The sequence below is a fragment of the Myotis daubentonii genome, chromosome 3 (genome assembly GCF_963259705.1).
Source record: "Myotis daubentonii chromosome 3, mMyoDau2.1, whole genome shotgun sequence".
NCBI lineage: Eukaryota > Metazoa > Chordata > Mammalia > Chiroptera > Vespertilionidae > Myotis > Myotis daubentonii.
This window is the reverse complement of record NC_081842.1, coordinates 17,236,583-17,247,537: the sequence shown is the minus strand read 5'-3', so window position 1 is coordinate 17,247,537 and position 10,955 is coordinate 17,236,583. Positions and strand designations below refer to the sequence as shown.

General features: G+C 41.8%; 1 long non-coding RNA gene across 1 annotated transcript in view; it reads right to left on the bottom strand.

Moving 5' to 3' along the window:
- Nucleotides 1-2,681: 2,681 nt before the first annotated feature.
- LOC132229210 (uncharacterized) overlaps nt 2,682-10,955 on the bottom strand; it is a 123,992-nt gene continuing 115,718 nt past the window's right edge. The window contains exon 3 of the long non-coding RNA XR_009451654.1: nt 2,682-2,797. This is a non-coding gene — a long non-coding RNA (uncharacterized LOC132229210). The remainder of the gene's footprint in view (nt 2,798-10,955) is intronic.

Below are 10,955 nucleotides of genomic sequence, written 5' to 3'. Positions count from 1 at the left end.
GGAGTCGGGGGTATGGGGGGTGTCTAATGTCCAAGGGCTGGAGAAGGTGGAAGCTCCAACACTGGTGAGGGTGGATTTTTACTCAGTCTATTGATCCAAATACTAACCACTTCCAGAAACATCCTCACAGACACCCAAAAATAATATTTTACCAGCTATTTGGGCATATCTTAGGCAGTCAAGTTGGCACATAAAATCAACTATTATACTGTATAAACACACCCTGACTTCAGTTTCTTTCCCTAGTACAAAAATAGATCCAAAGGCATTACTAAAAATTATGGAATATTTCCTCTGTGCTAGGTACCAGGATGGTTGCTGAGAAAAAGAATTACAAAGGACATGCTCTAGTCCCCACACAGTCAGGTGATACTGTGTCATAACCTCAGTCTTCTCTTTGTTACAGCATACAATTTACGTGCAAAACAACTGTTTTCATGCATACAAGTCCTTCAGTTGATCTCTTACCGCCCCCCCCCCTCAACCCTCCCCTACCTTCCATAGTTTGCACAAGACACTGGGGGTGGGGGGGTGAGGGCAAGTGCTGAGGGGTAGCGGAGGCCGGAGGGAGGTCAATGGTAGGGGAGGGGGGGAGGAGACATATGTACTACTATTTGTAATACCTTAAACAATCAAATAAAATTTAAAAAATAATAATAAAATAAAATAAAACTGCTTTCAGTAACATGTCTCTTTACAGTCAATGACTGTTCTGAACAGTCCCTTACACTCTAAGGGTATATATCAGAATCTTTGAGAAATCATGGTATTTGAGGTAGTTTGAACAGTCTCCCTTTGAGATTCTTATATGTGTTCCTACTAAGAATATGCTAGCCCTAGCCAAACTGGCTCAGTGGATAGAGCGTCGTCCTGCAGACCAAGGGGTTCCAGGTTCAATCCTGTTCAAGGGCACATACTTCAGTTGCAAGCTCCTCCCTGGCCCGAGCCCTGCAGGAGGCATCCAATTGATGAGTTCCTCTCTCTTTCCCTCTCTCTTCCACTCTCTAAAAATATTTTCAGGTGAGGATTAAAAAGAAAAAAGAAAAAAGAATATGCTATTAACTCCTATAAGCCCCAGTTAAGAACAGTAGGTTTAGTGGGGCTTGGGGATTAGAAAATGGAGAAAGAAGTAGAAAATATTATCAACTTATACACAAGATTTATTAATTCTAAAGTCATAACATAAGCCAAAATTGTGTGCCACAAAGTCAGCCGTAAAATTTTCTAAATTCTCTATAAAGGGGTACACATGGTTTTATATAAAAACTTTATTCTGTAATGTGTACATAAATGTGCTATACACTGTACTCAATAATGTAAAGATCTATTTCCATAGGTCATATTTTGAAATTATAGCATGTTTCAGAACTTGAAAAGCTTAGGCAAGTTTATGAAAATATCAACTTGTTAGCTCTTCCTATTTCTTATAATCATTTTCATCTTAAAAATGGAGACCATTTTTATCTCTTTCTATAACTCTTCTAATCAATGTTTCTCAGTACAATATTTATTCCTACACTACTTTTAGGAAGTCATTATCATTCCCCCATAAATGCTACATTTCCCTTCTTTGCCAAAAATGGAAAAGAGAAAATCCTCAATGCAATTCACAGCCTTCTTGCTTTAGTTATAAATAGCCTGTTTCAGATTTGAGTGCATCCACAGCTTAAAGCTTACACTTTGCCCCACCTTTCAAGTTCTTCCTCTCACTGGCAATAGATAGAGATGAATTTATATAAGTTAAATGCCCATCTGATACAATTCCACTGTAATTACAAGATGAATTAACAGTTTCTACAGTGAAGGCATGTAGAATGTGTTACAGATACACTGAGGAAAAAGTCACTAACTCTCTTTCAGGGGAGAGGGGGAATTTGGAAAACCATAACCAAGAGATAATATTTAGAGTCTTGAAAAATGTATTTAAAACTAACAGTGAAAGATGATGGTAGTAGATTGAATATTCTAGCAAAAGCATAAGTGAATAAAAGAGACAAAATAATGCAGTATGCTAAAGAAATGATGAAAAGATAAAACATTAATATATATATATATATTGGTGAGCATATATAAAGAGGGAGGAATAGAATCAATAAATACTGGTTCCAGATGATGGCTAGTTTCATATGTCTTGGGAAGATATATAGCTTTTACCCTATTATCAAAAGGTAACTAATGAGAGAACTTCAGCAAAGAGTAATATGATTAGGGTTTTTTTGCTTGCTGGTTTTGGAAACATAACTCAAATAGCAACAGGGGATATGGATTGGGGTTAGAAAAAGGAATAAGAAAAAAGGAGTATGTACATCTATTAGGACTTTGCTTAAGCTCAAATGGGAATAAAAAAAAGAGTGACAGAGTCGACACATGGCCTTGGCAATTTGGTTGATCACAATACACTGCGGAGGTTAATAAGCAGGCTTTGGAACTAGACTCCCAGGGTTCCTGTCTGATTCCACCATTGGAGGACCATGGGGAAATTAACTCCTATAAGCCTCAGTTGCCTGTCAGTTAGAGAGTGTCTCCCACATAAGATTATATTTGAAATATGTATGCAAAGTACCCAGTGCTATTCTGACACACAGTAAAAATTCACTAACTGTTAGGTATCATTCCTGGCTACGATAAGAGGAGAGAGATGAAAGGAGGGAGAAATAAAGGACAATTCCCAGGTTTCCTACCTGAGTAACGAAGTGAAGCGCAGTACCTAGAAACGTTGTATTGCAATAGTGGGTAGGCTGAATTGACAGGCTCCTCTCCCTCTTGCTTCTTATTGGATCCAACCTGTGAGGAGCACCTAGAAAGAACCAGAGAGAGAAAAGGGTGTCAGGGCACCTACTCTCCTTTTCCTTGTGGAATTGTTACAAGCTGTCTGCTTCCACTGAAGACCCCCAACTGCTGCTTGGCCATTCTGCTATTTCTAGCCCCCAAATCCTGTGCTGTCCTTCGTGGTTTCTCCATGCCTTGGAAAGAGTCCCTCTATTAAGCTCTTCTAAAATTGACCAGTTTGAGTGTGCCATTTCTGGTTCCTCCGAGACCCTGAGTGACACACTGAGACGGAGGTATCCTGGAATCAAGACCCCTGTGGAGAGTGGGGGGACAGAAACACATTTGAGTATATTGGGGGCGGGAAAGGATAGATGTAAAAGTTTGGGAGCTGATTCTTCCCTGGGCATAGACTGGGGAACCTTCCGTCAGTTAAAGAAACTAAGTAGAGAGCGTGCTACAATATCCACATGAACACTGTAGAATAACAATTCATGGGGGAACTACCTATACAGAGAGCCTGGGGGCAACCTTACAAGGTAAGTGTGGCTCTGCGGGACAAGTGCAGAAAAGGTAGGCTAAAGAAGATGCCAGGCGACAGAACCAAGATGGCGGCATAGGTAAACGCCTGTACTTGCTGCCTCCCACAACCACATTAAAATTACAACTAAAAGACAGAACAACTATCATCCAGAACCACGGGAAAGCTGACTGAGTGGAAATACTACAACTAGAGAGGTAACGAAGAAAGAGCATTGAGAGTAGGAGGAGCGGAAGCGCGGAACTGGCTGGTCTGGCACCCATGTGGGCCGCTTTTTTAAATCGGGAGGGAAATCCCTCTGCAGAGGCCACCTGGAGGAGCAAGGAGACCCAGCCCCACACCAGACCCCCAGCCCAGGGTCCCAGAGCTGGGGAAAGAAGTCCCTATGGACAGTAAGAACTACGGGCTGTAAAAACCAGTGCGGATTGGGGCTGAGTGACACACAGGCTGCTGGAGACCCCGCAGCTCCTGGTAAAAGGCTGGCACCACAAACTGAATTTACAAGCTCCTGCTTCCTCTGAATCCCAGTGCCTGGGTGAGACTCTGGGGGACCTAGATACATACAGGGAGAAGCTGGACTGTCTGGCATTAGGGCAGGAACTCAGGGTCAGCTTTCTTCCAGATGGAGGTGCTCGCAGCAATCATTGTTCCTGTGCTGGGACCTCCCTGGTTGCAGGGCTAACTGGAAGCCATGTCTGTTTTCTCTGCCCTGGTGATTTCCTGAGACCCTGCCCTACCCAATTTACAACCCCACCCAAGCTGTGAGCAGCAGCTTTTTCATTAGAATGGTCTGTCCTTTCTCAGGCTAAAACTCTGTTAAACAAGCTGCAGCTGTGTCAGGAAGCCCCAAACCTATCAATAAGAGGCCCCAAGACTGGCACCAGCACCAGCCTGCCTTCCTTCACAGGTGGGCCTCATCTGGGCACCTCCAAATCTGATACAAAAAGGAGGAATCTGCAGATCTCTCTGTAGCTCCTGCTGGGTGGCCCCAGGCAGTGACTAACTTTGTACCTCCCTGGAGATCCAAGAGCCAGTGTACCAGTGGTCAGTGTGAGACCATACCAGATTACAACACTTTACATCCAAAAGCAACACATTCAAGGGGCAGACTCAGCGAGCACCAAAGCCCCACTAAAGCAAGTCCTGCTCCATAAGGGTGTCTCCTACACAGTAGCTCCCCCACTGTAGTCACAGCTGGTCCCTACAGCCAATTGGACTGGAGGTCAACTCCTCCCAGTGACACTAACAGCAATCAAGGCTCAACTACAAGACTGTGCTCACAGCCCACAAAGGAGCGCACCAAGAGTGTCCACCTCAAGTGATTGGGGAGGCTGAACCACTGGGCCTTATAAGACACCTACTACACAAGGCCACTCTATCAACTCAAGGAGACTTAGCAGCTACCCAATACATAGAAACAAACACAGGGAAGCATACAAAATGCAGAGATAAAGAAACATGTCCCAAATGAAAGAAATGGAAGAAAGAAAACTACTGGATATAGAGTTCAAAACCATGGTTATAAGGTTACTCAAGAATATTCTAGAAACCTCCAGCATGCATGGAACTGGAGAGCATTATGCTAAGTGAAATAAGCCAGTCAATGAAGGAAAAATACCACATGATCTCACTCATTCATGGATAATAGAGACCATTATAAACTTTTGAACAATAATAGATACAGAGGCAGAGCTGCCTCAAACAGATTGTCAAACTGCAGCAGGAAGGCCGGGGAGGGTTGGGGAGCAGGAGGGAGGGGGGTAAGAGATCAACCAAAGGACTTGTATGCATGCATATAAGCATAACCAATGGACATAAGACACTGAGGGGTAGGGGAGGCCAGGGGATTGTCAAGGGTGGGGGGGGGGGAAGGACACATATGTAATACCCTTTGTAATACTTTAAGCAATAAATAAATAAATAAATAAATAAATAAATAAATAAATAAATAAATAAAAATCTAGAAACCTCCAAGGAATTTAGTGAGACTTTCAAGGATCTTAGTGAGAATGCCCAAAAAAAATGGAAAAGGACTAGTCAGAAATTAAACATACACTGAAACATGACTGAAATAAAGAATAATATATGGGGATTCAACAGTAGACTAGAGGATCCCAAGAATCAAATCAATGATTTGAAATACAAGGAAGCAAAAAACACCCAACCAGAAGAGCAAAAGAAAAAAAGAATCCAAAAATATGAAGATAGTGTAAGGAGCTTCTGGGACAGCTTCAAGCATACTAACATTCAAATTATGGGGGTGCCAGAAGAAGAGAGAGAGCAAGATACTGAAAACCTATTTGAAGAAATAATGACAGAAAACTTCCCCTACCTGGTGAAAGAAATAGATTTACAAGTCCAGGAAGCACAGAGAACCTCAAACAAGAGGAATCCCAAAAGGACCACACCAAGACACATCATAATTAAAATGCCAAGGGCAAAAGGCAAAGAGAGAATCTTAAAAGCAGCAAGAGAAAAACAGGTAGTTACCTATAAGTGAGTGCCCATATGACTATGAGCTGATTTCTCAACAGAAACTATGCAGGCCAGAAGGGAGTGGCAAGAAATATTCAAAGTGATGAATAGCAAGGACCTGCAACCAAGAAGACTCTACCCGAAAAGCTCTCATTTAGAATTGAAGGTCAGAGAAAGAGCTTACAGACAAGAAAAAGCTAAAGGAGTTCACCACCACCAAACCAGCATTATATGAAATGCTGACGGGTATTCTTTAAGAAGAGGAAGAAGAAGAAAAAAGTAAAGATAAAAAATATGAACAACAAAGTGACACATACATATCTATCAACAAGTGAATCTAAAAATCAAATGAATAAAATAAATCTGATGAGCAGAATAAACTGGTGAATGGAATAGAATCAGAGGCATGGAAATGGAACAGACTGACGATTCTCAGAGGAAAGGGGGTTTGGGGGGTGCGGAAAGAGATTAGACAAAGATCTTATATACATGTATGCAGTACCTATGGACACAGACAATAGGGTGGCGAGGGCCTGGGTTGGAGTGGGAACCAGGTGGAGGGGAGCTATGGGAGGAAAAAGAGGGACATCTGTAATAATCTCAATAATAAAGATTAATTTTTTTAAAAAAATGAAAAAAAAAAGAAGATGATGCCAGGCATTTGGCAAAGACAACCACATCATTAGAAGTGGTGAGGAAATAAGTCATCAAGAGAACATACCTCAAAAAAAAAAAAAAACATAGTGGAACCATTCACACCTTAGCTGAGACCAACTCAGGATACGTGATAGACCAGGCAGGCCAGTCTACCCTGCAAGAGGCAGAGACTGGTGTCAAAGACCAGGCGAGGTGGGCTGGACATCAGGGAGGGTGAGTGGAGTAGGGTTATTGCCCAGATGCCCCTCTCCCAATGCCAGAGGACATAAAAGCTTCTTTTTACACCCAAATGCCCGCTTGGAAAAAGAAGGGGGACAAGAGAATCCTTCAGAGTGGAAGGAAAATTTGAGAGACTGAGACATGAGAAAAAAGTATAAGACATTCAAGACTTGAAATCTGCGAAGAAAGTTTAAAAATTTCCCAATCATTGGCCCAGTTCAGATCCATTTTTTAATTAGAGGAATTAATTAACCTCCAGCATTCCCAGTGATTCTTATGGAAATGTGGAAAACCACTATTCTACATAGTCAGCTAATTTAAAGTTTTATTTAATAACTGAACAATTAATGAAGATCTTGGTCATTTACCTAAGGCATACCCTAGCCCATAGATTCAGAGTTTGGTACATAATTTTGAAATTATTGTTTTTTAAATAACTATGCTGTCTTCTGAAAAAAAATAGATATTATAGAACATAAAATTATATTTTTTATTTTTCAATTATAGATGAATGCAATATTATTTTGTATTAGTTCCACTAGTACAGCATCGTGGTTAAACAATTATATACTTTAAAAAGTGATGCCCCAATATTTCAAGTATCCACCTGGCACAATACATAGTTATTGGCTATATTCCCTATGCTGTACTTTTACATCCCCATGACTATTTTGTAACTACTAATTTATACTTAATCTCTTCACCTTTTTCACCCAGCTCCCCCGATCCCCTCCCCTCAGACAACCATCTGTCTGTTCTCTGCATCTCTGCATCTATTTTTAATTTGTTTCTTCATTCATTTTGTTCTTTACATTCCACATATAAGTGATATCATGATTAAAATTACATTTCTGCTTCACAGTCTGTGACTCTTCAAACTGAACTATGTGCATGCCTTGCAGTGGTTCTCAACCTGTGGGTCGCGAACAATGAAAATACATCCTGCATATCAGATATTTACATTATGATTCATAACAGTAGCAAAATTACAGTTATGAAGTAGCAACATGAGGAACTGTATTAAAGGGTCGCGGCATTAGGAAGGTGAGAACCACTGCGTTAGAGCATCCTTATAGTGAAGGATGGTCCACTATGTCTAGGAACAGATTTGGAAGTCACTGGCATACAGATCGTGTTGTAGTCATGGAAGAGGATGAAGCAGCAAAGACAGACAATGGAGAGTAACACAACGTAGAGGACAAAAGCAGAACCAGGAGTAACACCCACATTTAAAAGATAGAAAGGGAGAAATTACTTGAATAAATAAGGAATAAACAGATTGGAAGGTAATCCAGAGACTACGGTTGGAAAAAAAAAAAAAAAAGGTTAGGGAAGATGGCGGCGATATAGGCAGACGCGTCCCAGGTTGTGTCCCGGAGCAAATGGAGTGAGCAGCTGAAACTAATAACATCCACCCCAAATTGGCGAAATTGCTCAGCTGGTGAGAAGGTTTGCAGCTGGGAAGAGCAGAACTCCCCTGGAAAGGTAAAAAAACCAGGGATTTGGGCAGAAAAGTTTGCCAGACCTCTGAGCCCAGAGAGTCGGAGGGAGACCGCGTGGCAGACAGCCGCGTCCCTTGGTACAGGCACAGCCCCTGACGGGGGAAAGGAGAACCGCGGGATTCCTGGCGCCACCGGGGGAATTGAGAGCTGGGTTCTGTGATCAGGGAGGACTGAGCCTAAAGGGGGCAGCCTGAAGAGCTGACCTGACCATACAGTCCCGGTAAGAGAAGAAGCTTACAGAAACCAAGCCTTCCCCGTTTCCGTGGCCGGCGTTTCTTTGTTTGTTTTCACTGAATCCTGTTCATGGGACATTTCGGATACAGACACTCACCTGTGCTGAAGAGAGGGAGAGTGTGCGGAGGAGTGGAATCTGGGGAGAGACTGAGGAGAGAAGGGGGGCCGGGAGAGGTGGCAGCGAATTGAGTGCTGAGACGCCCCTGAGCCCAGGACTGGGGCAGCCATTCTCTCCCCGGAGGAGTGAGACTCCTCCCCCCAGCCCCCAGGCAAGGAGCACAGCCACACCCAGATTCCACCCTGAACGAGATCAAGGATTAAAATAACCTGATCAGTCCCTGGGAGTTAACAGGGTCTGGCCTATAGAGGGATTTTCAATCCCAGCAACAACACAGCGCCGGTAACTAACTATTACGCAGCCAGCTCTGGGCAGTGAACTTCCACTGGACAGAGAGGCCCTATAGCCTCAGAGGCCAACCCCAGAACACTGCCACCCAGAGGCTGACCCACAAACTGACTCTTTGCTAAACACAAAATAAGGCAGTCTGGGAAACAAATGCAGCCTGCTTTAAAATAAGGACTGTGGTTTACAACACAGAGGAACAGTGTATCGCAGGGAAACTCAACACTCTCCTGAATACCGGGCAGGTCTAAGGCGAGCCAGACTGAAGAATAGAAGAACCAAAGGACCTTCACTACTGCAATTTTTTTTTTCTTTTTTCACCTTTTAACTAAGAAACCAATTTTTTTTTCTTTTTTTTTTCTTCTTTTTTTTTTTCTTCTTTTTCCATCACCTGATTTTACCCTTTTAATTACTACCTTCTTATTTTTAACCAGTATTATTACTGCTACCATTTTACCATTTTTTAAAGTGCCACTTTATTTTCTCTTTATTTTATTTTGGGATTAGTGTTCTCCATTCTATTTTCATCGTTATATTATTGGTTGTTTCTAGTTTGCATTCATCTCCAGGGAGCTGTTGCTGGAATTTGTTGGGATTAGTGGCGGTTCTATAGGAGTATTCTCCTCATATAAAAAGTCTCTTCCCCTCTTCCACTTCATTCTCTCTTTTCGCTCATTTTTTTTTCTTTTCTTTTCTTTTCTCACTTTTATTTCCCCCCCTCCTTTTTCCCAATTTCATTTTTGCACTCCTTTTTTTGGTCCCTACTTTTCTTTTCTCTTTTCTCTTTTCTCTTTTTCTCTTCTTTCTTCCTTATCCCCTAATTCTCTTAATTCAGGTGGTCACCTTTATTTGGGGTTATTAATATTGTGAATATATTTGTGTATAGTGCCTGGTACGTGGTGCCTTGTTGTGTTGTATTTTGTGCCTTTAAATCAACGCAGCAGATCCAAGCAACAGCAACCTCCTGAGCACCACACCCTGTGCTGAGGAACAGCAGCTGTACGTGAAACCTCGCCCCACCAGCCAGAAGAGCCACCACAGCTGTGAACAGCACCCACCAGAGGAGCTGCTGCCAACTGAAGAGCAGCTGCTACCACAACCACCCGAAGAGCAACCACAGACCAAGGAGTCACTGCCACCAAGGGAGCAACCACTGAACGACTCAACGTCTAGATATGTCAGTGAGATCAAACATGGGTAGACAAAGAAACCCCCAAAGGAAAGAGAAGGAGGACTCTCCAGAAAAGCAGCTAAGTAATACAGAGGCATGCAACATGACAGAAAAAGAATTCAGAATAAGGGTCCTAGAGTGCATAAACCGGATGGAGGAAAAAAAAAAAAAAACTGGGAGAGGAGGAAATAATTCTAAAGAGAGAAAAACCATTGCAGCCAAATTCTTCAGAGGAAGAAAAGATAAGATAGGACATAAAAGAGGACATTAGAGTATGTTCCCTAAAGGCCAAAAAAAAAGAGAGAGAGAAAGAGGAAGGAGGAAGAAGTGGGAGCAAGAAGTTGCAGAGAAGGAGGAGGGAAAGGGAAGGAGAAGGAGAAGAAGGAGAAGGAAAGAAAGAGGAGAAGAAAATCCTAAGTCTATAAGTCTGTCATGCTGCCAATGACTTGAAGCCTCACCTAATTCTGGCTAATACTGTGTCTAAACACCCCAGGAACAAAATATAAAGTTTATTTCTTTTATGTTATGCATTTTAACATCAAATATATTCATAAAGCTATTAAAAAGTAGGCGACAGCTACATAGTAAACTAACAGCATTTTTAAGAACAAATATCTCTTTCTGAGTTTAAATGTATGACTCTTTGGTGTTCATTTCAACACTCTCATCAAAAAGTTACAAATAGAACAGTGCCCATTTGGGTTTCAGTTAATTGCACACTTGTCCATGACCTCTACTAGCTATTTATACTCAATAAATGAGGCAGGAAGAAAGGACAGTAGAAACTGATGAGAGAAAAAAATGGAACACTTTAGTACCAAGATTTTATATAATATAATTACTTGATTGTAACACTGAAATTTCTCACTGTCAGCAAAGCTTCATCAGAAATTTTAGAACTTGATGATTGATGTGGCTTAGTGCCCAAAAGAAATTGTGCTTAAGTTATATAAACGACTAAAGTCTGTGACAGAAGATTGCACCTAA